Source organism: Podarcis raffonei, chromosome 1, assembly GCF_027172205.1.
Source record: "Podarcis raffonei isolate rPodRaf1 chromosome 1, rPodRaf1.pri, whole genome shotgun sequence".
NCBI lineage: Eukaryota > Metazoa > Chordata > Lepidosauria > Squamata > Lacertidae > Podarcis > Podarcis raffonei.
Window position 1 is genome coordinate 120,269,676 of NC_070602.1, and position 27,069 is coordinate 120,296,744.

General features: G+C 42.2%; 1 long non-coding RNA gene across 3 annotated transcripts; it reads left to right on the forward strand.

Moving 5' to 3' along the window:
* Window positions 1–13,429: 13,429 nt before the first annotated feature.
* On the forward strand, window positions 13,430–26,902 carry LOC128399107 (uncharacterized). 3 transcript variants are annotated; one of them, XR_008327188.1, is made up of 3 exons: window positions 13,430–13,641; window positions 20,877–20,955; window positions 26,781–26,902. It is a non-coding gene; the product is annotated as an uncharacterized LOC128399107 (long non-coding RNA). The 3 variants fall into 3 exon arrangements; XR_008327189.1 differs by lacking the exon at window positions 13,430–13,641 and adding an exon at window positions 13,650–13,846; XR_008327190.1 differs by lacking the exon at window positions 13,430–13,641 and adding an exon at window positions 14,118–14,186.
* Window positions 26,903–27,069: the final 167 nt, after the last annotated feature.

Genomic DNA, 27,069 nt, shown 5'->3' on the forward strand with positions numbered 1-27,069 from the left:
TTTCAAATGGCATTTTCCCCCCATAGCATATTGGCCCGAAGATAAGCTGCATTTTCCCCCCAAATTCCGACCGTGCAAGGTTAAAATGTGGCTTATATGCGCAACCTTATGCCTCCAGCAAAGTGGTGCAGCCCCCCCCCCCCCCGGAAGCAGCCCGGGAGTGCAGGGGAATGGTACCCATAGGATTTTCTTCTACATTTGCCATTTACGGGTGTGAGCGCCTGTGCAATTTTAAGGGAGCAGCTTATATTCAGGTATGGTCTTTTTTTCTCCCCCCCCCCCTTGAATTTTAAAGGTTCGGCTTATTTGTGGGTGCGGCTTATATTTGGGCCAATACAGTACCTCCACATGTTGCATTTATGAGCTCTTCCAAGCGGTTTGAAAATACCTTTAAAAGGAGAAAGAAAGAAAAAGGTGTTCCACCTTGTAAGGACTTTAAAAAAAACTCCTAAAGCTTCTGGGTTTCTTTTTAATTTTTCTTTAAAAATCTACACAGAAGTGGAATGGAACTGACTTGCCAGTGAACATGTATGAAAAGTACACAAACCAGATCAAGTGTGTTCCCTCCATCCTCTTTAGATATGGAAAGTCTGCCTGGTGCAGCTAGTAAGGAGGATGAAATACTTGTAAATTGCAGTGATTCCCTTTCTCTGCCCCTGTGTCAGCTAGGGCTGAACCAAGAACTTTGCTGGGGACAATGGAACCCAAACCTTTGCCTTGTCGAGCCTAGTTGGCAAGGAATAAGTTTTTGCACATCTACATGTTCTGTGCTTAGATACCTCATTCATCTCTATGACAGACATGCAGAAGCTGAAAGCTATAATTGAATTCACAATTAGATATATTAAATCCCTCAGGGGCTAATACTACCTTTCATGGGTTCTAACTGCTTCCAGCGGTTCTCAACCTGTGGGTCCCCAGATGTTGTTGGACTACAACTCCCATCATCCCTGAGCTCTGGTGTTGCTACAGGTTGAGAAAGGCTGTAAGCTCTTAAACACAGAAACTCATCCTAAAATGCCCTGAAGCTAGCAATTGTGTCACAATGGCTGTATAAACAATGCTTGCCTAGGAAACCTTTCCTGTCTAGTCAAGAGATGACAGTTAGTGGTGGCAAGAGGTTGTCAGAGGTCAGAACTGTTACCAGCAACAAAAATTGTTTGAAAAGTTACTACAGCTCTTGTTTAAGGTACAGCTTTTTTAAATCACCAGTCACTATAGTCATTTGGAGTGTATATTTGTGCATATTTGTATACGTGCATGTGTGTCTATGTGCACTAAATGGAAATGTTTGTTTTGAGCAGATGACTGCTGAAAGAAAAATGTGAATGGAATGGAAAGGAAAGGAAAGGAAAGTGACTAGATCCAGTTCTATTAGTCATTGTATCTAGAGATTATCAGTTTCTCTATTCTGAAGGACCAGCCTACTCTTCTAGGCACTTGTTTGGGAGCTGCAATAATCCAAAACCATCTTGGATTGTCGAGTTTTATAAACAAAGGTCCCATTATCTAGTAGTAAAGGTTTGTTTGTTTTCACAGTGTACCCCTGGTACACTAAGATCTTCATTAAAGACCCTTCTCCAAGTTCACATCTGAAATGTGTGGCAGGATTACCTGGGAAAGGTCTTAGTGGTAGCTCCTACAAAAGCAGCCACCAATGGACCAATGGTCTTATTTGGTGTTAGTCAGCTTCCTCAAGTAGTTTCATGTAGATGTTAATATGCCTGGAGGATACCATAGAACCCATAGCAATTTTCCAAGTTCCATATTTAGGAAACAGTCCTGCAGGTAGGATCAGAATCATCATGTCACCTATAACACTATGTCCCCAACCCCTTTTCACTATACAGTGGTACCTCGGGTTACATACGCTTCAGTTTACAGACTTCGCTAACCCAGAAATAGTACCTTGGGTTAAGAACTTTGCTTCAGGATGAGAACAGAAATTGCACGGCGGTGGCGGGAGGCCCCATTAGCTAAAGTGGTACCTCAGGTTAAGAACAGTTTCAGGTTAAGAACAGACCTCCAGAACGAATTAAGTTATTAACCAGAGGTACCACTGTACCCTTAATCAGCTATTTGAGAGGCAGCGCCCCCAAGAAACTGCCTCCCTTTGCCTGTTGGTAGAACTAGCCCTGACATGGGGTCTGCTGCTCAATGGGAAGGGGGGATTACAGTTATTACACCTAAAGTAGCTCTAGGAATCTAAATCTTCATCAATAAAATGTTTGCTTCTATATTATTAAGAGTGTTGAAACAGATCTCATATATTCCATTGCTTTACTTCTAAGTCCAAACACTGATTTTACTTTCCTGGGTTCCATGATCACTGCAGATGGCGACAGCAGTCATGAAATTAGAAGACGCCTGCTTCTTGGGAGAAAAGCAATGGCAAACCTAGACAGCATCTTAAAAAGCAGAGACATCACCTTGCCAGGGCCAGTGTAGCTTGTTCCTCCCTCGACTGCCTGCGTGGGCAAGCAGCTCGTTTAAACTTCATTGAGGTCTGGCCCTCATACAGGTTTTAGGCAATGTATTGATACATCACACAGACCTATCAACCAGTTGATTCCTGATTTTTTTAAAGCAGTTGTCAGTCTGATTTCTTGGCTATTTATGTTCCTAGTTTCTGATTTCTCAGTCATAAATCACTTTGATCCTCTTTGGAGTATTTTAATGGCCTCTGCACAGTTAATCCCTTTGCTGTTTGGCAGATAACATGCCATATACTCTCTTTAACCTAAAAAAATTCTGTAAATTGAACACAAAATATGGTTAAAATACTGCAAAATGAGTAATTAAAATGCTACAGGATCTGTCTCAAGCTTTGATTTCAGTTATACTTTTTAATGCTTTTTGTTTATAATAAATTGAAGTGTGCATGCAAGGATTTGCATTGTAGTTCTAGGATGGTATCCAAGGCAAGGGGCAGAGTCTATATGCTTGTTAGTAATCTGCTACTAGCAAATGAGATCCCCACGATACCTGTGAGAAAGCACTGCAGCTCTGTGGTTGAAGCAGAAGATTCAGCTTTCTCCTTGTATAAATGGATTACTGGGTAAAACATCCAATCTGCCGTTTACAATATTTGGCTGAGATCCTTCCTTTACATATAGACCTGTTTCAGAAACAAACATTACCCAGCCTCCTCAATGGAAGTGACATTGCAGAGTACTGTGTTGCAATTAGATATTTGTGCAGGGAATTGCTCCAGCTTGCTGCTTCACATAAACAGAACAAATGGGCAGTGTGTCTTGTGATGTCCATTTGTATTTATATAATAATAATAATAATAATAATAATAATAATAATAATAATAATAATTTTTTTATTTATATCCCGCCCTCCCCAGCCGAAGCTGGGCTCAGGGCGGCTAACAACAATCAAAATAGTCCAACATTCTAAAAACATTCATTATAAAATTAATTAAAATCAAATTAAAATCAAATTAATGGCAACCATCAAGCAAAATTCTGTGCAGATTGCCAGAGGAGGGGGTCAGGCTGCGCCCTGACCAAAGGCCTGGTGGAATAGCTCTGTCTTGCAGGCCCTGCGGAAAGATGTCAGGTCCCGCAGGGCCCTAGTCTCTTGTGACAGAGCATTCCACCAGATTGGAGCCGCGGCCGAGAAAGCCCTGGCTCTAGTTGAGGCCAGCCTAACCTCTCTGTGGCCTGGGATCTTTAGGATGTTTTTATTTGCAGACCGTAAATTTCTCTGTGGGACATACCAGGAGAGGCGGTCCCGTAGGTACGAGGGTCCTAGGCCGTATAGGGCTTTAAAGGTTAAAACCAGCACCTTAAACCTGATCCTGTACTCCACCGGGAGCCAGTGCAGCTGGTATAGTACCGGATGAATATGATCTCTGAAAAAATGCCGCCTTTGTTATAGCTGTAATCTGCGCCTCCATAGAGAGGGAGGTATCGAAAATTACACCCAAACTCTTAACGGACGATGCTGGCACTAATTGCACCCCCGCAAGAGATGGGAGTTGCCCCCTCAATCCCATATCGCTCCGTCCCAGCCAGAGGACCTCTGTCTTCGAAGGATTTAACTTCAACCGGATCCCACGTAACCATCCAGCCACAGCTTCCAGACATCTGGTCAGTGTATCTGGGGCCGAGTCAGGATGGCCGTCCATCAACAGATAGAGTTGGGTGTCATTGGCATACTGATGGCAACCCAGCCCAAAACTCCGGACAAGCTGGGCGAGGGGGCGCATAAAGATGTTAAAAAGTGGAATATCTATATTTTGATGGCTTGCTTGCAAGGGCGGTGGTTACATTCCATGATCGGAGATTGGCAAAACTGATATATAAACACAGAGAACACCTAAAGACAAGTGGTGTAAAAATATCAAGATACTTTAAAAATGAGGCCTCTCCTATCCCACTATTCCCCAGTCCTGAATCCTCGACTGCAGCACCTCATCAAAAGGCTGAATACCACACTTTAATTGATATAAAAGCCAATGAGGACTCGCCTAATCACCATCCAGAGTTACTTACTAATGATCTTCTAAGACCAGACTCTCCTGGGACTTTATATGAGGCGAGCCAAGGTAACGGGTTCGATAGTTTTGAAAATAACTTAATTAACTCCTACTGCGCTGTCCCCCAAGAAACTCAGAACAAAATACTCGATAGACTGAATAACCTTCATTCTTGTCTGACAAAGCTGACGAAGGACCAACTGGGACCACACAACCAAAACATATCTGATTATGTCCCCGATCAGGCTTCATGCTTCTATCGTCACGAGCTGGATTTATGGGTCGGGAAACCCTCCGTCACCCCACGCCAATTGGTTGTTGCGGAGATGAATCCATCCTCTCAGATCTTGGAATCGAAACGCCCCTCCTATAACCCAGCTCGCATGCAACCCATCTCAGAGGCAAACCTGGTCACCACATTAGCATGGGATAAAATGAGAGAATTAAATGAGACTGAATTGGGCTCCCCAAATAAAGTCCCCAGCATGGGTGCGCCAGGTTGCAATCTTAGCATTCCACCCTCCTCAAATGTGAGCATACTGAATACATCTTTAAACATCATCGAATTAGCATCTGAACTATCTGAACCCGATGAAAGGGCTAATAGTAAGAATCAGAGGAACTTGGTGTGACATCCGGAATGCACCACGCATACCTCACTAGCACCCTTAAATCAAAGATCTCTCCAAACTCTTTCTATTATGTCCTGGAATGTAGCTGGACTCTCATGTAAATTAGCTGATTCTGATTTTATAAATTTTCTTGAGTCTTATGATATAATACTTCTGCAGGAAACCTGGTCTCTTAAACCTTTAAATATTCCTAATTTTATTACTTATAATTTACCTGCTACTAAAATGTCAACAAAAGGTCGCCCTAAAGCTGGTTTGATCTGTGGTATCAAACAGTCCTCTAACCTTAAAATTAATTATATCAGAAATATTGGACAGTATGCACAACTATTATCATTTTCCATTGTTTACAGGGAAATTCTTCTTTTAAATATATATTTTCCTCCCTCAGAGTTAGAAATTAGACCAGATTATGGTTGGAATATAGTCTCTGAAGAGTTGTATTCAATACGTAGTAAATCCCCAAATATCCCCCTGATTGTAATGGGAGACACCAATGCTCGAATTGGATCAGATAATACAGCTCTCTATAAACACTATGTCTCAAATCTAGCTGAAGACGCCCCTCTTCCATTGAGAATAAGGAGGAATTCAAAGGACATCATTATTAATAAAGCGGGAGGAAAACTCTTACAATTGGTTTTAGAATTTAACCTCTCATTTTTGAATGGCTCAATGTGGCCGGATATTCCAGGAAATTTTACCTTCAGCTCCAAAAGGGGTAGGAGCGTAATCGACTATTCTCTAGTTTCCGTTGAAATGTTAAATGAAGTTGCCTCTTTTACAGTTGTACCTCGCTCAGAAAGTGACCACTTCCCAATAGTTTTAGAGATGTACATGAATCCTAGAAATAATGATATTAGTCCTCTTATTAGTATTGATAAGACTATCTATGCCAAAAGAGTTTATATAAGTGATAAAAATAGGGAGGATCTATTAGCAGTATTTGAAAATAACCCAGTTATTCTTGAACCTGTGGCTAACCAAAATTTGATGCCCCTAGAGGATAATGATTGTTATTATAAGACTATCCAGGATTTATTTTCTTCTTTTTTAGACCTTCAGTTCAGCAACAAACCTTCAAATAAGTATAACTGGTTTGATAAAGATTGCATTAACTATAAGAAAGAACTTAGAACTTGTCTAAAAGAAGCCTATATTACCAACTCTCAAGGTCTCTGGAAGACTTATTTTGAAATGAAAAAAGCTTTTAAGAACATGCTCCTGGAAAAAAAATCTGAGTTCGCACTAGCCAAATGGTCTAAAATTGTTACTGCATTAGAAATTAAAGATACCAAAACTTTTTGGTCACTTCTCTCAATAAAAGATATCATTGATTTCCCTAATATAAGCGATGAGGCTTGGATTTCACATTTTACTGCCGTTTTTTATGATCACCAAGTTTGTAAAAAGGAAAATTTTAAATTTTCTCCGGCAAAAACCACACAATTTCAAATTACTGTTGAGGAGATGAAAAGGATAATCTTTTCGTTTAAGCAAGGGAAATCACCTGGTATGGATGGCATTCCAATAGACCTGTTGAGATTAGATGTAGAATGGTGGGCCAATAAACTTGTACCGCTTTTTAATTCTATCTATCACTCAGCTCTTGTACCTAAGTCGTGGAACAACTCAATAGTGGTACCAATCTTTAAAAAAGGTGATAGGAATTGCCAAGAGAACTACAGGCCTATAAGTTTGTTACCATGCATAAGTAAAATCTATGCCAAATCTCTGCTTATTAAATTGGAAGAATGGATGCTGACAAAAGGTCTACCTGGTAAAGAGCAGGCTGGTTTTAAGGCAGGCTCGTCAACTCTTGACCAGTGTCTAGTGTTAAGTCATCTTGTGGATAAATATGTCATGAGAAATAAACGAAAACTCTTTGTGGCATTTGTGGATTTAAAAAGTGCCTTTGATTCGGTCGACCGCAATAAACTATGGACTAAACTAGAACACCTTGGTATCGACCCATATCTACTTACACTGATTCAAAGTTTACATTCTAATAATCAAATATATGTTAAAGTATCAAAAGATGGTAGACTTGCAGGTCCTATTCTGAATAATCGAGGAGTTAGGCAAGGCTGTATCTTGGCCCCTACCCTATTTAATTTATTTCTATCTGACCTACCATTATTTCTTCAAAACGCAACCACTCATACTCCTTATTTAAACAATAGCCCACTCTTTTTATTACTTTATGCAGATGATGCTGTAATTATTTCACTCTCTGTTTTGGGTTTAAAAAAATTATTTAAGAGTTTCTTAAACTACTGCTCTCTCAATAATCTCAAAATTAATTATGATAAGACAAAGATTATGCAATTCAGAAAGAGAGGGAACCCAAAAGGCTGTATAATTAATGGACATCTAATACAGGAAGTCAAGCACTTCAATTATCTGGGAATCACATTCAAAAATAATATGAATTGGAATACACATATATGTGCTGCAATAGCTAAGGCCAAAGTGACAGCCCACCATATTAAATCCTATTCTTTTTCTCCAGTAGGAAACAGATTTATTCCAGCTGTATTGCAAGTGATTGACATGAAACTCTGTGCCCAACTTCTATACGGCACACCAGTGTGGATTTCAGGTGACCTCAAGAGGTTGGATAAATTTCACGCATCCCTTTTGAGGTCATTATTAGGACTTGCAAACTCTGTAAAATATGAAACAATATGTTGTGAGCTGGGAATACTGCCTTTATCAGTAAGGGCATGGCTGAGGACCTTGAAATATTGGATCTTCCTCCTTTATAGAGCCCTATCCCCTAATACTATACTTTACGATCTTTTAAGTGATAGGGCAATCTACAATCTATCAGTGATTTGTAGGAGAAAACTGGATTCGATAGGGCTCACTTTAACTGATTTTGAAATCTCTGATCCCAAAGATATATGGGAAATTATCAGGAAGACCCTCACAGAAAAAAGTGTTCTCGCCATGCTTGAGGTTGCAAAGCGCAGCACCTGCTCTCCTATCCACCTAAATCTCCCTTTGTGTAGAGATTTCCAAAAGGGATACATGACAAATCTGAAGAAACATGAATCGTGTAGGCTGTTTATGTTGGCCAGATTTAACATGTTTCCCTCGGCGGTAGTGAGAGGAAGATACTTAGCTATCCCAGAATCAGAGCGTCTCTGTAAATGCAGAAAACAGGAACCCGATACTCTAGAGCATATATTCTTTTCCTGTGATTTTGGCAGCTATGCCAGAAGACAATTATTTGAGGCCCTAAAATTTAATGGACAGTTTTTTACACAACCAACTGTTCAGGACCTGCTGGCGGACAGCGATGATCAAATTACTTTAATAGCGGCTGAATTTTTAAGTGCTGTCCATGAAGAAAGAATGGGCCATGATAAAGAGACTTAGTGGTTTTAATGGTAGGTGATGTTGCTGTGTTGTATTATATTATTTATGTACATTGATTTATTTTTTGGAGTCAAGAATAGGACTGGGATAAATTGTGTTCGCTGAGCCCGTATTTTATACAGTCTGTATATGATGTTTGTTTGTTAATGTGAGGTGTGATATGCCTAATAAAGGATTTTGAAAAAAAAAAAAAAAGCATCGGGGAAAGAATCGCACCCTGAGGCACTCCACACACCAAGGAGTGGCGCGATGACAATTCCCCCCCAAGCGCCACCCTCTGTCCCCGACCAGAGAGAAACGAGCGCAGCCATTGAAGGACTGTGCCCTGGATCCCCACGTCGGCAAGGCGTGGTCCAGGAGTTCGTGATCGACCATGCGGAGATCATCTGTTAGGGCGACCAGAGCCGTCTCGGTCCCATGACCAGCATGGAAGCCGGACTGGAATGGATCGAGAGCCGATGTTTCATCCAGAAACCTACCAAGCTGTTCAGCAACCGCTCTCTCAATCACCTTACCCAGGAATGGAAGATTCGAAACCGGGCGGTAATTGGATAGATCTAAAGGATCTAATGATGTTTTCTTTAAGAGTGGACGCACCACTGCCTCCTTCAGTTCCCCTGGGAATATCCCGGTGCCAAGGGACAAATTGATGATATCACCCAGGGGGGCCCGCACCTCGTCTGGACACGCTCTAATCAGCCAAGACGGGCACGGGTCAAGAGGATAGGTGGTGGGCTTTCCAGCTTGGAGGAGTCTGTCCACATCGGCTGGGGATATCCGGTCAAAGTGGTCCAATACTGGACCCGAGGACAGTCGAGGGGCCTCCAGTTCCTTTATTGTATCCAAATTGGCAGGGAGGTCATGGCGGAGCAACAGGACCTTCTCCGCAAAAAAGCTCGCAAATGCCTCACAGCTGTGTGTCGAATTGTTATTTAAATTTGGCTGTCCTTCAAGGGACGTTAAAGACCTAATTATACTAAATAATTGCGCCGGGTGAGAGCTAGCGGAGGCAATGGAGGCCAAGAAGTAGGACTTCTTAGCGGCCTTCACTGCCATCTCGTAGGTTTTCATAAAAACCCTATAAGGTGTTCTTGAGGCTCCATCACGGGCACCCCGCCATGCTCGCTCTAGCCGTCTGAGGTCCCGCTTCATTTTCCGAAGCTCCTCGGTAAACCAGGGAGCCCGGTTTCTGCGGGGTCGCAGAGGGTGCCTAGGTGCGATCTCATCGATGGCTGCTAGGAGCTGGATATTCCAGCCCTCAACAAGCTCAGTCAATGAGTCGCCAGGGGGAGCAAGGTCCCGCAATGCCTGACGGAATCTATCAGGGTCCATCAGCCTCTGCGGGCGAGCCCAAATTGGCTCGCCACCTAAGCAGGGTGGGGGTGGAAAATCAATCCTGGCTTTCAGTGCGTAGTGATCAGACCATGGCACCTTCATCGAAGGAGACATGATCACATCTATACCAGCGCCAAAGATCAAATCCAGCGTGTGGCCTGCTTGATGTGTGGGGCCCGAAACAAACTGGGAGAGCCCTAGTGTCGCCATGGAAGACACCAGGTCCAGAGCCTGTGAGGAAGGAATGGCATCAGCATGGATGTTGAAGTCCCCCAATACCAATAGGTTAGGGAACTCCAAGGCCCAGCCGGCCACCACCTCCAGCAGGCCTGACAGGGTGGCTGCTGGTGCGCTAGGTGGCCGGTACACCAGCCAGACAGCCAAGCTCACCCTGGAGCCCCACACTAGGCCAACACATTCAATGCCGGGGATCGATGGCGATGGTAGAGCCCTGAAAGAACAGTCTTCTCGGATTAATAATGCCACCCCTCCCCCCAAGCCCACAGTCCGCGACTGGTGGAGGACGGAGAAACCCGGGGGCGCCATCTCTCGTAAGGTAACAGTTTCCCCTTCGCGCACCCAGGTCTCCGTCACACAAGCCAGGTCAACCCCGTGTGAGGTGAAGAAGTCTCGCAGGGTGGCGGTTTTGTTGCCTATAGACCTGGCATTGCACAACACCAGTGACGGAGGTGAGTAATCCTTGCTCACCCTACCTTCGTCCCTCGGGATGGGGCGCAGATTGGAAGGGGTACGAGCATATCCGTATCTCGATCCCCTTCGCCTATGACATCTGCCCCCACCGCCATACCTCCCTCGCCCCACTACGGTAGCAATCCCAAGCCTCAAAGCAACCTCCATTTACAAAATAGAAAAACAAATCAAACCAAAAACAATTGTACCAACAAAACAAATCCCCACCCCACTCAATATCCAACCCCAAACCAAAATAAAACGGAACAAAATAAAAATACATCAATAAAAACCACCGTTCACGGTGGTACAACAAAGTAAAAAGTAAAAACCCCTATGCAGTAATTACTTACTTGTAACTGGAAGTGGGAGTCTAATAATTAATACCAATGACAACCAGATTGCTATTCCTGTTACTTTCTGGTATGTCCTGAGACATAACCTAGGTAAAACAGCTGGTGCATATATGCTGTGCCTTATAGTAATATCTGTTCAGGTCTCATACTATTATTTCTTAAGAAAAAGCAGAAAAGACTTTGCTGTAAGGAACAGACAACAGCAAGCTCCAGTTGAAAAGCAACCATAAAAGAGTTATTAAATTTAATGTTTAATGCTGATCAGCATCAAGTATTTGGCACCTTCCAGTAAATGATATGCCATAAACATTAGTGATAATTGATCTTATAAATTTGTAATGTCGCAGCATAGCTATTGCAATTTATACTTCAATTCCTAAACTCTGCTTCCCAAAGTTCCTGAAATGCAAGCACCAAGCAAATCAATACACCATGTGATATCTGTAGTAGTTATTGGGGGACGGGGGACGGACACCACTGTAAATCTCAGTTTTATTCTTCACCTTAACTAACATTTTTATATAGCAAAATCAATCATCACTTGGACCTTGTGAGTTAAATTACCCTTGGAGGGCTACTGCTGCTTTAGGCTTGTTTCTTTTAAACAACTTGAATGCTTTCTGCATCATCCATTTGTAGGCATACATTGCATCTAACCAATTTTTAAGTGAGAAGAATTGGCTGCTCCAAAATAACTGGGTCTAGAGATCAATTATGTGCCCCTAGGTTTGTCGCTACTATGTAAGAGACAATTACTGTCTGTATCTCATTAAAATGGTTCTAATTTAGGGCACTACTGAATAACTTAACCACAATATGCCAACAGTGAACCAAACTTGTTTTGTATCGCCACAATGCTAACATGAAATGGTGTTCAAAGAGAATATTGGATTTTTTAAAAGAGTAAATGTCTTTAAGGCCCAGCTAGGCAAGTTTGGCCATATATGTTTGCTGCTGTTATTTTTAACAATTAGGTAGCACAGGGACCCCAAGGTGGATAATAACAGGGATTTGTGCAGTGGTGCTGGTGCCCACTAGAACTGGTAGCCAATGAGCAGTAAGGGGGGATCTGGCCAAGTTGTTCTGGTTTTATCCCCATCCTCCCTTGTAAAGCAACTGTGGACATGCAAGCATTATGATTTGACAAATAGCTAAACTGAAAGGTGTCTTGCTTTGGTTAAGAAGGGATCCCATTTCTAATGTGGGTTGATGGTAAAGAAGCTGTACATTAAATGAAAGTAAGCCCCACTGGATTCCATGGGGATTGCTCCCTAAGACACAATTGCAGCCTGAACTGGTTAATATTAAAGGTGCTAAACAGGACTGTTAGCAAGAGAATCCATGAGTTTCCAGACATGGGAATAGATTATACCCCTCCCTCAGTTTATTCACTCCTACATCTATTTTCCAGAATGAGGAATAAGGTGAAGGGATATTAAGTGGACCTGAAAGACTAAAGTTAAAATCAGCCACAACCTCTTTGTGTGGCTTTGGGCCCAATTGCTGTCTCTCTGCCTAACGTCCATCACAGGATTAAGATGGAGAAAATGGCACCTTGAGCTCCCTAGAGGAAAGGTGGAATGAATACAAATGCAATATTGATATATAAGGAACAAACAAAATCTGAGTCTCGCCAGCCAGCCAGCCCCCAATTTTGAACTGGAGAAGGGTTTGGAATCATGAAAAAAGCCTAAACTGAAAATAACTTTAAAAATCAGGGACACAATCAGGATCCTCAGGCCTACAAACATTGGACTTTACATGTAGGTCTTCATCAAATCCAGTGTGAGACTGTCTGCTAGGACAAGCTTGCCTGGGTGGGGTGTGCAGGCAGGTGCAAACCTTGATTCCATACTACATACATATAGGCTCTGCACACCACATTCTCATCAGAACCAGCATGGAGCTCACTCCTTGTTGAGATCAGGCTGTCTCCTGCACTATTTCTGGATCCTTCTGGAATTGTTTTAATTTCATTGATGACTGTTATTGCTGCATTGTATTTTATGTTACTTTGGATTGTAATTTTAATACTTATTTTTAAAGATTTTATTTCTGTGAGCCAGCCTAGACTACAGCTGAGGAAGGCTGGGGTAAAAGGAATTAGTATTATTATTATTATTATTATTATTATTATTATTATTATTATTATTATTTTAGTAGTAGTAGTAGTAGTAGTAGTAGTAGTAGTAGTAGTAGTAGTAAAGCCAACAGATATAAATATACAGTATAATTGAACTAGATTGCAACTAATTACAGGTGAAAGGTTGCACACTGTCTACCCCACACAGAGAAATGGGATGTTAGCTTTCAAAGTATATCTCTGGAAAGTGTGACCATTCTTCTCTAATTTTATTTGCCTTTCTCTGACAAACCTCTGGCTAACAAATTGATTTATTTAAACAACAGCAACAACTGGGCTCCTCCTTGAATTTTCAGTTTCCTTAGACGAAGCTTCTTAGCTCGACCTCCAGGTGTCGCCGCAGTGCTGTGTGATTGGCGGGATTTGGCCCCTGGGCGGTTAAATCGTGCAGGTCAAGCGCAATAAGGGGCGGATGAATTGCACGGAGGTGGTTGGGGTTTTCTGAACAACCGGCAGTTTCAATTGCTGATCTGACTAGTCTATAGGATCTATTAAAATCTGTTGCATTGGAGTGAGCCCGAACTTGGGCCCGCAGTATACTTGTAAAAGATGCATTCCCTTGTCTCCAGGCAAGCGGCGTTTGGAGCTGCAGCAACAGCCTCGAAGACGAGAGTGAGTAGCCTAAGCAGAAGGACGCCCTGTCCTCCAAATCCCTGCTCTTTTCCATAAGCTATCCACCACGGGAGGGGCTGCTGCTGCCGCTGCCCTTTCGGGAATGTGGGTGATTGGCAAAGCAGAGTTGGAGGATTGCATTCTTTCAACCCAGCTCCGCAGCATGCGTGCATCTCCCCGGGACGCAATCTCTCTGCCGAGCAACGTGAGTGACACCGAGGAGGAAGGGAGTTGGGCGGGGAGGAGAGGAGAGGAGAGGGCGCTGCCCCCAAAATAAGGCTGTAAGACGTTCCTGGGCCACCAGGGGGTGAAGAGTGATCTGCGCGGTTTGATCGGGTACAGCTGACGTGTTTTCTGCATAGATATTGCCCATCACGATAAAAGTATCCGGGAAGCTGTTTGCGTTCACAGGGTTGCCCCAGCCCCACCCATGGTGCTTAATTTCTAATCCACTCCATTCCTCCCCCGCCCCCCACCAAGTAGTTGAAAGGGAACAAACCACCTACTTCCCTTAGCTTCTCTGAAGCCAACAAAACTAAGGCGGGGTAAGTGGTTTCAGTAAGAATGGCAACCCTCCGTTGCAAAAGGTGGGCTTTGGAGTCGTCAGCAGGCTGGAAGTAATGGCTTAGTGACTTGTGCAGCCCTGTGTTTTCGGGAGGAGCCGGTGGGGCTAGCCATCCTTCAGTCTCTGCTAGATAGATGCAAAACACCCTACGTCAAAGGGCTTTGATGCCTGTTAAGCTGTCCATCAGGCTTAGGACTGGAGGCTCCAGCCGTGCAGTTCCTCGCCCGCTTTTTCTGTGCTGCGGTGAAAAGCAGACATCTGGTACTGGGCTGGCTGAGCTTGACGCTTGTTTCTTGTCTCCAGTTTAAAGGCGGACTGGGGGCACTACAAAATCCCAAATCAGTAGCTTGCAAGTGCAACCACTCCCCAAGCCGTGTAACCAAGGATAGGCAGATAGTCCAGCTAGAAAGTTTTGCGCTTTTCTTAGAAGCTTGCTTAAATTCTTCCATTAAAAGTGGTTCAAATTGTAGTGGCAAGTTGTATCATTTCTTGCTTGCTTCTAAGGTGGGAAAATGAAGTACACCTGTAACAACTTGTGTGAGAAGTCTCACTAAATTTAATAAATTGTGCATAGGACTAGGTTGATTGGTGACCCATTCCAGCTTCATATTAATTTCTGATTAAATAATAGGCAGCTTTACACTTGTGCAACTAGAAGTTCTGGAGGTTGCACAGGTGTTGCTGAGGCATATGTGAATATGCAGAAAATACACAGATAAGGGCAGAGTCTTTCAGCTGCTTGATTTGAAGTCACTTGGAAACCAAGGACAAGTGTGTCTTACACAGAGCTGTGTTTGAAATTATCATCAGAGACCATGTGATATGCCACTGTGAGACCAGGATACTGGACTTGATAGGTTTTTAGCTTCTTAAGTTCATGTAAACATTTTCCTTGGACACAGTTGCTTATGGGCACATTGAAATGGAACAGGATAGTTTGGTTAAAATTTGAGGACATCGCCAGATTTAGGGCATTGTGGGTGGTTCCTTGCACAGGGCACCAAGCTGAGGAGAAGCAAAATAATAATTGTGAAAATAATAGCTATGGGAAGGGGGACAAATTTTGTCCTTGACCACGATGCCATATTACCATCTCTGCCTCTGAGTGGGGCAGTTGATTTATATGAAAGAGTAACAGTAAAGTGGCGGGATTACGTTGCTGTTTGTGTTAAGCCTGGCTAGTATTTAGTTAGCTGTGGAGCACCTGTCTAAATGTTAGTGCTTTTAGTACACTGCTCTAAGGGCCAAGAAAATGTGTAAGGAGAAGCTGAGAGCTTATTGATCAGTTTCAAAAAATACAAATGCCAATGCTCTTGCCTTGGAAATCAATGGGTTGAAGAGTCTGGGAAGCTTGTTCAGTCTGTTAAGTCAGTAGACCAGTCCAGTTACCTAACATAGGCTGTTTCAGCCGAATAGCGCAGTATTGTCAATACACTAGGAAGATACTGGCATTAGTGGCAACTCTTGGGCAGTTTGTTTGTTATATTTTCTTGGTTTACAAAAGTACATGCATTGTCTCTTTTTTCAGGTCGTAAAGTCTTTTCTATGTATCAGTTACATATGATGTGAGACAGTGTTCTGTACAGAATAAGTTTGGGGCATTGTTATGCAGAATTGAGAGAATAAAAAGTACTAAACCTGAGGGTTTATCATGGGCATCCTTGCCTTTGTAGGTGGATAATTCCTGAATCAATCCCTGAGACAGGATAAAGCAGAGTCTTCTTGTACAGAAATGTTCATTTCACTTCTCAGGTGTGAGATGTAAATGTTGAACTGACTGGAAACTGGGTTGCCATCAGTTGAGTGGAAAAGTACCAAGAAAGTCCAGCATGGCTACTATTGATTTCAAAGGGGCCATTTTATTTTAAAAAGAAAATGATGGATTTAGTTACAAGGAAGTGGAAAGGGGAGAGTCAACTTCCTCCATGAGTGAAAGGTTATTGAAGGTTATTTAAATAGAAGCTTAGCTAGAATGTATATCAAAGAGCAGGAAAAGTACCTATAAATCCAAGGGGATGCCAGCATGGTTAAGAAGTAAATTAAAAGAAGCTATAAACAGCAAGGTTGTCTTAAGAAATAGAATTCTTGTCCAAATGAGAAGAAAGAGCCCAAGATCTGGCACAACATATGCAAGATAGCAAGACGCTGCAAGTGAAAAAAGAATTTGAAGAGTATATGGCTAAAAATATCAAATCAGTGATACAGATCTCTTTAATTGTATCAGAAAGAGGAAACCAGCTAGAGAGGCAATTAAACATGAGACGATAAAATGAGTGGCAAAGGGGGATGTGGAGACTGCAGAGAAGCTGAATCAAAATCTTGGCAACTCTTTACTGTAGAAAATGTAGGACATAGATGTGCTTGGATCTGGGGTTTGTTTGTTTGTTTTGTTTTGTTTTAATATGGATGCCTGAAAGATGAGTCCAAGAGATGAGAAAAAGTTTTAGAGTTCACTGATAAATTATCAAGTTATCTATCTAATGGAATCTAGGCAAGAATTCTTAAAGAATTCAGATTTAAAATGTATATTGTAACAAAAATAAGCAGCCTGTCCCTAAGGATAGTATTTGGATTGAAGAACTGGAAAATACATTATGTAAAACTAGTAATAATTGTTAAAGAGATTAGGTGTATGGGATGACAGGCCAGTTAGTTTAATCTTTGTTCCAGGGAAATTGGTGGAAAGCATTATTAAGTACAGGATTATTAAGCATATAAAGTAAAAAGTCTTGCTGAGGAGAAAATTCCTTGCTCCTGCAAAAGGAAGTTCTGCGTTTCCATCCTTTTATATGTCTTTGGTGGCATCAACATGTACCGTATTTTTCGCTTTATAACACGCACCCGACCATAACACGCACGTAGTTTTTAGAGGAGGAAAATCCGTAGGCATGCCACCCGTAGGCATTCCCTCCATAACACGCACAGACATTTCCCCTTACTTTTTAGGAGGAAAAAAGTGAGTGTTATGGTGCAAAAAATACGGTATATAGGTGTGGCCCAATAGAAACGGTATAGTTCCAGTTTTCTTTTTAATGAAAGACTTCTCTCCCCAAAGGCTCCTTACCAGTTTTTGGAAATGAGAATTATTATGGGTTGGTAGCAGCTTCAACAGCAAGAGAGTGGGAATGAGTTTCATAATCTAGAGAAATAGGAAGTGGGGTCCTTCCTATTTGATGCTTTTTTACTTAATAATAAATGATCTGGATGTAGAAGTGAGCCTTTAGGTAACCAAATCACTCAGGGTGTTGAAAACCAAAGCAGACTGCGAAGACCTTCTAAAGGATTTCTTGAAACTAAGTGAATGGGTAACAAAATGGCAAATGCAGCTCAGTGTGTCTGATTAACCTAAACTTCTTAATGTCATATATACACTGATGGCTTCTGAACTGCTAGTGACTAACTAGGGGAAACATACTAGGATTGTGGTAGGTAACTTAAAGCATCAACCCAGTGTGTGGTAGCTGTGAAAAATGTAAAATCCATGTGAGGAATTATGAGTGATCAAGTTCATAGTGCCCTAATACAAATCCATGGTGCAGCCACACTTGGAATAATGTGTGCAGCTCTGGTTTCCCCACTTCATAAAGAATATTGTAGATTAGTGAAAGGCATAGAATACTGAAGTCAAAATAAACACTTGCCCTGTGGCAAAAGTCTACAAGCTTTAGAACTTTTTAGTTTAGAAAAGTAACTAAAGGGGGACATGATAGAGACTAGCAGCGTTATGCATGGTGTAGAGAAAGTAGGCAGAGCAATGTTTCCCCCCTCTCCCATGATATCAAAACACAGGTTAATCAAATGTTATTGATAGCCAGGAAATTCAGGACATAAGAAGGAAGTACTTCTTCACACAGCCCATAATTAATTTTATGGAATTTGCCATCACAAGATATGGTGATGACAGAAAGCTTAGATGAATTTAAAAGGGGATTAGACAAATTCATCAAGGATAAATCTATCAGTGACTATCAGTCATGAACTCTGCATGGATCTTCCAAGTTTAGAAGCGGTATGGAACTGAATGCCAGTTGCAGGGGCAGGGGTGTAGAGTGGACAGTTACTTTCAGTTATTGATTGTGGGAAACAGAATGCTTGACTTGGTGAATCTTTGGCCTGATGTGGCACGACTGCTTCTATCTTCCCAGGATTGTGCAGTATGTTTAGAGTATCTCTGATATGAAAAAAGTTGCTAAATCCATGTGGATTGCAGATTAGAGAGAGATTGTGCAAGCCAACACAAAGTAAAGTTGGTTTAGAAGCCAAGGCCATGGAATTTAGTACAGACTTTCCTGTTCAAAGTACAATAAACTTCACTGTTGATGCACTTTACAGAGTACTAAAGAATAGAATAGTTTGGCAAAATAAAATACAGTATACTGCTTTATAAAAGTATACAGAAATATTTACATACAATGACTACTCTAAAAATGCTGTTGATAACCACACAATTTGGAAAAGTTAATACCAAGTGGAAATATCGGGGTCAAGAATGAAATAATACTTTTCACACCAAAGATGTGAATACCCTTTCCCACTATCACACATTTCCAAATGCTGTCTTCTGCCTATTATAAGCTTTACTCATTTTCTTGTCAATAGCTCATCATCCATAGTTTCTCAAATGGGTTGTGTTCATTAAGTCACTGCTTTTCAATCAGTGTGCCGTGGCACCCTGGAGTGCCTTGAATGATGGTCAGGGGTGCTGCGGGCAACAATGGCCTCTGTCCCTCTTTCTTTCCCTCCTTCCTCTGATACCCTTTCACGTCTCTGCCTACCAAAGGCTTGCACAGCTGTTTATTGCAACAGCCCTGGCTATAAGCTCCGCAAGCGAATGGTGCCTCTAGGAGGCACCTCTCTTTGGGGCAGTGGGGACTCAGAGACTGCCCAGAGGACTCCCAAGGAGAGGGGAGGAGAGGAGGTTGAGGGAACACTACACAAGGGTGGGTGTTTGGGAAAGGGTGAGAGGCTGGTAGCTCTGCAGGCAAGGGGTAACATAACTGGGCTCCTGAGCCCCACAGAGGTGCTGCAGAAAGAAGGTAGTTGATTAAGGGAGCTGTGGACTCAAAAAGGTTTAAAACATCTGCATTAAGTGATTGTGACCATTTCTTACTATTGTTTAATATGGCAATAGATCTAGTTCTCCTTACTACTCTAAAATAGCTATAATCTCAACACATTACAGGTTTTCTATCTGGATAGGTGGTGATGGTAGGTGTGTGCTAAAATCAAAATGCATCTTCCCACCACTTAAAACACTGTCACATGTAACTTCTAGATATTCTGAGAAGATGCAATTCTATTTAAAAGGCAACCCGAACATCCTTCCCAAAACTGTATTTTACCAGAGAAACACACAGAAGATTTAGAGACTAGCTCTGGGACAGTAAGGTAGAATGTTACCATAGATTTGTCATTGGACATATGATGCTGTATGTACCGTATTTTTTGCTCTATAGGACGCACCGGACCACAAGACGCACCTAGTTTTTAGAGGGGTAAATCAAGGGAAAAAATATTATTTCCCCCACAGCCCCAAAGAGCAGCGGACAGGCTGCGTGCAGCCTGTCCGCTTCTCCCAGAGCTTCTTGGGGCTGTGGGGGAAACCTGGGTCGTCCCCCCCCCAGCCCCAAAGAGCAAAGAAGCCAAGACCGAGCGGGAACCATCCTGCTGGCTGTCTTGGCTTCTGCCACAGCCGTGCAACCTCTCCAGCCAGGAGCTAAACCTCTCCAGCGCGGCTAAAGAAGCGTGGCTAAAGAAGCCAAGGCAACGAGCACGATCCATCCCGCACGCTGCCTTGGCTCCCTCTTTAGCCTTGCGCAGCCTCCCCCAGCTGGAGAGGCTGCGCGCGGCTATGGCAATTCCCCCACCTCCCGCAAAAGCCCACAGGAGCCGAGCACCCTTTCAGGAGCGTGCGGCTCCTGCGGGCTTTTCTATGAGGAGGGAGAAGGGACTGACTGGCCACGTCAGTCCCTTCTCCCTCCTGGGGAAAAGCCCGCAAGAGCCGTGCAAAGCTTGTGTGCAGCTCTTGGGGGCTTTTCCTGCCTGCCTCCCCCCTGCATCCACTCCATAGGACGCAGAGACTTTCCCCCTTAGTTTTTAAGAGGGGAAAAGTGCGTCCTATGGAGCGAAAAATACGGTAAATACGCAAGCTACCGTTTTAATGCTGAAAGATTAAAAAAACGCTAGCATACTGATAAAAGCATTTCTGTAGCATTAAAGGTAAAGACAAACCTCATAAATTCTTGGTGTACACTATATTCTACATGGGAAAAATATGTCTATTGTAGGCATAATCTTAAAAGATAACAGTGGTGTTATTTTCTAAAATGCAAGAGTACAATTATACTATATGGTGCAAGCATGGTGAGATAGAATCAAAGGCTTAGTAATTAATACACTGATGTGCTTTGGCTCTTCTGGACTGTAGTGTACTTTAAAACCAAAACACATTTCTGGTTAAAATGCTTGTCAAATTAAAGCTGCAATCACAAACATACATTTCAAGTAGTAAATCCCATTTAACTTGGTGGGACTTGCATTTGAATAAACATGAATAGAGTTGACCTGTCAGAACTGTTAGGGCAAAGAGGTAAGGAGTTGTGGTAGGGCAGCTTTGTTCATTTGAGGCTGCTTAGTTTTAACAAGAACAAATTCTCTATTTGTTACACAGGAACCTAGACTGCGAGTTGTGCCTCTTATTCTGTGGATCATTTGGAGAAATACACTCAAAGCAAGATACTAATTGGTAAGTGGCCTCCATAAACGCTTAAGGAAAAGGTTGTAGCTAGATTTTTCCTTTTCAAAAGAGGTATTTGGCACATCTAACTGTAGTCTTAGGGCAGAGTATTCTGGCAAAGACAAGGCCTTGTTTAGGAGCTGTAAATCATAATGAGAGAAATGTTTCATGCCCAGCTGGTCAATTAGGCTCCAGTGTGCTTAATTTAATGAAGTGAAATAAGCAGGGGTAGAAAAACTGTATGGCACAGAATGTAGAACATAACAGCCTGAGCAGAATGTTCAGATTCTTGGCTTTTGTCATTTTAGACTGCATGTTGCTTCCAGTCACATAGTTGTATAGAAAGAATGTGGAAATGTGAGACAACCGTTGCTCAAAACATGAGCCAAATTCAAGCCTAAACCCCATGGAATTAGTGAAAGATTTTATCTGCGATCCTATACAAACACTTACCTGGGAGCAAGTCCTTTCGAATCCATAGGATTTATTGAGTAGATGTAACTGAAATTTGTGATGACATAGTTCTACTAACCCAGAGCTAAGGAATTATTGGCCATACTTCCACAATTGTAGCCTGCTCTTGAATGCCTATTGCCCTCTCTTCAGTAGTTTCTGTATATCTCATCAGTTTGGGTTCCCCTCCTCCTTCAAAGTCCTCAAAAAGAAGGACCTAGTCCAGCATCCTGTTCTCACAGTGGCCAAACAAATGCCCAGGGGAACCCTGCAGGCAGAACCTCATCTGCATTTCCCAGCAACTGTTATTTGTATTGCCTCCATCAGTGGGAGCAGTACACAGCCTTTGTGTCTAGCAGCCATTAATACTCTTCTCCTCCATGAATTTCTCCAATCCTCCTAAAGGCATTCAAGTTGGTGGCCATCAACACTACATCTCGTAGGACCAAATTTCATTGTTCAACTATGCAGGGTGGGAAAAAGTACTTTGTTTTGTCTGTCCTGAATCATCCAGTACTCAGCTTCATTGTTTTTGTATTATGTGAGGGAGAAAAACCTCCCTCTGTCCACTTTCTCCACACTCTGTACAACCTTGTACACCTTTATCAGGTTCCCCTTTACTTGCACTATTTCTAAACTAAAATGTCCCTAATGTTGTAACCTTTTCTCATAGGGGAGTTACTTTTTCCCCTTGATCATTCCTTTTGCCCTTCCCTGAACTTCTTCCAGCTCTACAAATTTCTTTTTGAGGTGAGGTGATTAGTAATATACCCAGTATTCCAAGTGCTCTTGCACCCTAGTTTGTGTAGTGGCATTATAACACTGGGAGTTTTATTGCTCAATCAGCTGTCACATACTGAATTGACATCTTCATTGAGCTATCCACTATGATGCCAATGTCTCATTCCTGGTCAGTCACTGACAGTTCATATGTGAAATTAGGATTCCGCCCCCCCTTCCAAAAAACATGCATCTCTTAACATTTGCTTTCACTGAATTATATGTGCCATTTTACTGTCCATTTACTCAGTTTGGACAGATACTTTTGGAGCTCTTTACTGTCTTTGTTTTAACCATCCTGAACAATTTGGCATCAGCAAACTTGGCCAACGCATTGCTCACCTCTAACTCTAGCTCATACATATATGAATGAGTTAAAAAGCATAGGTCCCAATAACAATCCACTTTCTATATCCTTCCACAGAGGACTTTGTTTTCTGTTCCTTGTTAATGATCCATTAGAGGATCTCTTCCCTTACCCCTTGTTTGCTAAGTCTACACAGGAGTCTTTGGCATGGGATATTCTCAACAGCTTTTTAGAAGTCTTAAGTACACAATGAACACCAGGAGTTAAAGTTTTAAATACCCTCCTTTCATGTGCAATCTTGAAGCTTGTAACAGCAAACCAGTGTTTGTGGATTACATCTGTATCAGGCCATTGTGTGAAGCATTATAATTTGAGTCAAGTTGTGGAGAAGTGGTGCATTTGCAGAATACCAATCATAGGATTTTATCTGATATACTTTTGAGTTCTTGGTTGCCTTAGTACAAAATCCCAAAATCTAACTGGCTTTTTTTAGTATATAGTACAGATGCAGTTGAGTAGTAGTCTTTTTGGAGGTTAGTACTTGGGAGTAGAGGGACATGGGTGGCGCTGTGGGTTAAACCACAGAGCCTAGGACTTGCCGATCAGAGGTCGGCAGTTCAAGTCCCCACGACGGGGTGAGCTCCCGTTGCTCGGTCCCTGCTCCTGCCAACCTAGCAATTCGAAAGCATGTCACAGTGCAAGTAGATAAATAGGTACCGCTCCGGCGGGAAGGTAAACAGCATTTCCATGCCCTGCTCTGGTTCGCCAGAAGCGGCTTAGTCATGCTGACCACATGACCTGGAAGCTGTACGCCGGCTCCCTCGGCCAATAAAGCGAGATGAGCGCCGCAACTCCAGAGTCGGCCACGACTGGACCGAATGGGCAGGGGTCCCTTTACCTTACTTGGGAGTAGGATTCTTCAGTGATTTTCTAGATGAATAAAATGAATAGTGGAATGAAAAGAGTCCCCTCGCTAACAGGAATAAGGGAATTATTTCTTCATTTGTGTATTCCAGGTAGGGTTGAAAGAAATGTTTATGACATATTAAGGAACTGCTAGGCAGACCATTTTCTTTGATCTGTTAACTAGTTTGACATTGGGTGTAGTTATAGCATAATACCAATAACCCAATGTCTGCATTCATTTTCAAACAATGCTGAACTTCTGTCATTAAAATGCTTTTTCAGACTGGTTACAAAAGCCATTTTCCCCCAAATCATAAAATTGGCTTATGTTAGTAATCCTGGAGTTGCTGTATGATAAGTAGAAGATGCACTGATTAGCCACTCTGCTTTAGGAGGCTGAAGACATGTCAGAAAATATTGAACATGGACTGACAGTTTGATTGACAACTTAGTGCTGCAAATTCCCTTGTTATCTGTTAAATGCACCTGGACTTAAATTGGCTAAGACTGTATTTTTTCTATGCCACAGAAAAGTATCTATTATAAACTATATGTAAGATTCATTCATGTTTAAAAGCCTATGCATCCATCAACACTATAGGTCCTGAGAGCATGACTGGTGCACAAGCAGTACATGCATTAGGAGTTTTGCACATGGTAAAGGGCTTTTAAACATTACCCTATACGATCAGGATAGTGATAGACTTTCCTACAGCTTGCATGTGGAGTCAGTTTTTTCTTAGCCAAATTTTAGTACAGGCTTTCCCAAACTTGGGTCTACAGCTGTTTTTGGGACTACAACTTCCATCATCCAGAGGTCAGCAGGGGTGGGGTCCAAAACCAGCTGGAGACCCAAGTTTGGGAAATCCTGCCTTAATACATCGGTTGGACTACAATTCGCATCAGGCCCAGCCAGCATAACCAGTGTCAAGGATATTTGGGAATTTTAGTTTCTGTAATTTCTGGAGGGCCATAAGTTTGCCTTGCCTGCTTTAGAGCATCTGCTTTGCATGCCGAGGATCATGGCTGGGAATGTCTCATGTCTGAAACCCTGGAGAGCCATTGCCACTCAGTTGGACAAATGGTCTGACTTGTCATAAGACAGCTTTCAATGTTCTGTAGTGTTGAATACGTAAAGGACAGTTTATCTTCAGGTGCAGCTTCTGTCCAAGAAATTCCTTTAATGCCTACCATGAAATACTTCTGAACTTGGATGTTTCATTAACAATTTACTGACAAAGTTAAGGTGATCATTGTCTTTTACTGGATGTCCATCTTTTCTTCATCTCTACTTTGCTGCTCTCATTCTCTGGACATATATGACAATAGCTGCTTGTATCTAATTAACTGTTGGAGCCTGCTGTTGAGCTTTCTGGTCTGAGTACTGTACTGTGTGTTTAAAATACTAGTTGTTAGCGTTTAAAATTCTGGCTATAGTTGTGGAACAGGTGTGTGTGCCAGACAGTGGAAGCAAGAGATGAGTGGAAACCTGTAGGTACACAGATGTTAACTTTATTAGGCCAAATGCATTTAAGACAGGAATCTTCTTCAGGAACTCTATGCAATATAAATGGTTGGGGATTTTTTGTTATTTTAACTGCATAGTGCCCCTGAAAAAGTTCCTAATTCAAAATGCATTGATCCTAATAAAGTACATACCTATGAATGAAGAAGCCTGTTTCACCCACAATTGGTGCTTTCACACCTTTCCTTTCTTGCCAGAAACTGCAGCCAGTTCTTAAAATTCATATGCAAGTTGATTAGCAACACAAACTTATTAAATTTCTATACCATCTTTCATCCAAGGATCACATGGCAGTTCACAATTTAAAAATGCAAAAATAACTAACATAGTAACAAACAAAACCCCCTCCCCCACACAGTTTAAAAGGCCATAGATTATTTAATTAGCCAAAGGCCTGGGAGAACTTGGTTCAATACAATCCTTTAAACCAGGGGTGGGGATCTGATTGTGCTCAATACTCTTACTTTGCAGCCCTGGCTTTAATTTGATTTCAAGTCAGAGCTCCAAAGATCCCTGCCAAAAGCAGGTTTTGCAGTCAGCTCGGAATTTAAATCTATGGCTAAGTGCAAGTTCCATTTGGCAGGGATCCACTCCCAAGAGGATCTGATCCCAGCAGTGCATGCTTTGAATTCAGCATCAAAAGCAAGCCCTGTTTTCCATACCAATCAATCATAATAACAATAAGGACCCCCCACCAGGCCAAATTCAAGCCAGAGGTTCCTCATCCCTCCTTTAATAAGAGGTCATTAATGGTCTAGCATTGCCAGAGGCTTGCAAAATCCCGACTGCGTAGTAGTGTTGGACATTGCTGAGCCTTCTGTATTTTAGGATACTAGTGGCTGCTAATGGCACTTGTAAGTGCTAGTGCTCTCATCTCCTAGATGGTTGTCCTGCCTCTTAAGTCTTCTGAGGGAGGAATTAGCTGCTGGGCAGTGCTAAATGAAATTCTTTTTTGCTTTACAAGGATAAAAAGTTAGAGGGGCTTAAGGACCAGTAAGGTGGCAGCACATATGGCCGTTTCAAACACACACTTTAATGTAGAACACACTCCAACGAGAAAAGTTGTGCTCGAAAGTAATTTCACGTGGCTTCATAAAGTTTCTGAAAGTACTTGAGATGTTGAGTCTGTCTTTTGTGATTAGTTTCTCCAATACTTGCCTGTCTGCTCTTTCCATCCAACTGCACGGCTTCATTTGTCAAAGTTCTTGTGGAAGTTGTTATCCTGCTGTGTTGTATTTTGGAGGTTCTGAACATGCAGGCTGGCTGCCAAAGTTCCCTGCCCCATTTTTAAAAAGTCCTTCTGGCCATACAGGACAGGGGAGGAGTTTGTGAGCCTGATGCTACTCTTAACTATGGAGGTTTATCCAGGTACCACTAAACTGTCATTAGCATTAATTGTATCCTAAAGCAGTCTAAACCCAGTTAGGCTAAAATTATGCCCGTGGGTGGTATCCAACACATCCTAAGAATAGAGCCATTTAAATTAATGGGCATTAATTTCAGTAGGTCTACTCTGAGTAGGGCTAGCACTGAATACAATTCTGTATTCATACCCAGGACCAGCCTTTGAGGTCTGCTGAGCAACTCAGGCTAAACTTGAAAATAACATTTAGCTAGTGTGGGTAACAGTTATGAAACTAAACTTTTTAGTATTTATGTTCTAAATTGGGGAGGGGGTGTTTGGAGAGAGTCCTTTGTTGTAAGTGGTTGCCATTTGCCTCAAACCTTTCAAGGCCTAAATAGAAAACAAATTATATTTTTCTTAAACTCTGTCTAGCAAATCTGTCTTTTAAAAATCTGCTTTTATAGTAGAACCCAAAAACAAGAACCTATCTAAACCCTACCATGTAAAATGTTTTCTCCACAGATATTGGGAGACATATTTTCATCTCTGCTTTCAAGAAAGTGGAATTCTCGAGCCCTCTGAAGGACAGTACTTCAAGGTTGACCGTGCAGCTAAATTGAAATTCCATTTACTGTTATTGTACCATGGGCTGTATTAAATCCAAAAGCCCCTTCCCACACACTATTCTAGATGATGGAAGCCGGGAAGTCAGCGAATATAGTGGAGGTAACGTAGATAAATCTTCCCAATTTCAGACAAAGTCTGGGATGTCGCCTTCAGCAAGCCCTGCAGTGATGGACTTTGCACACCG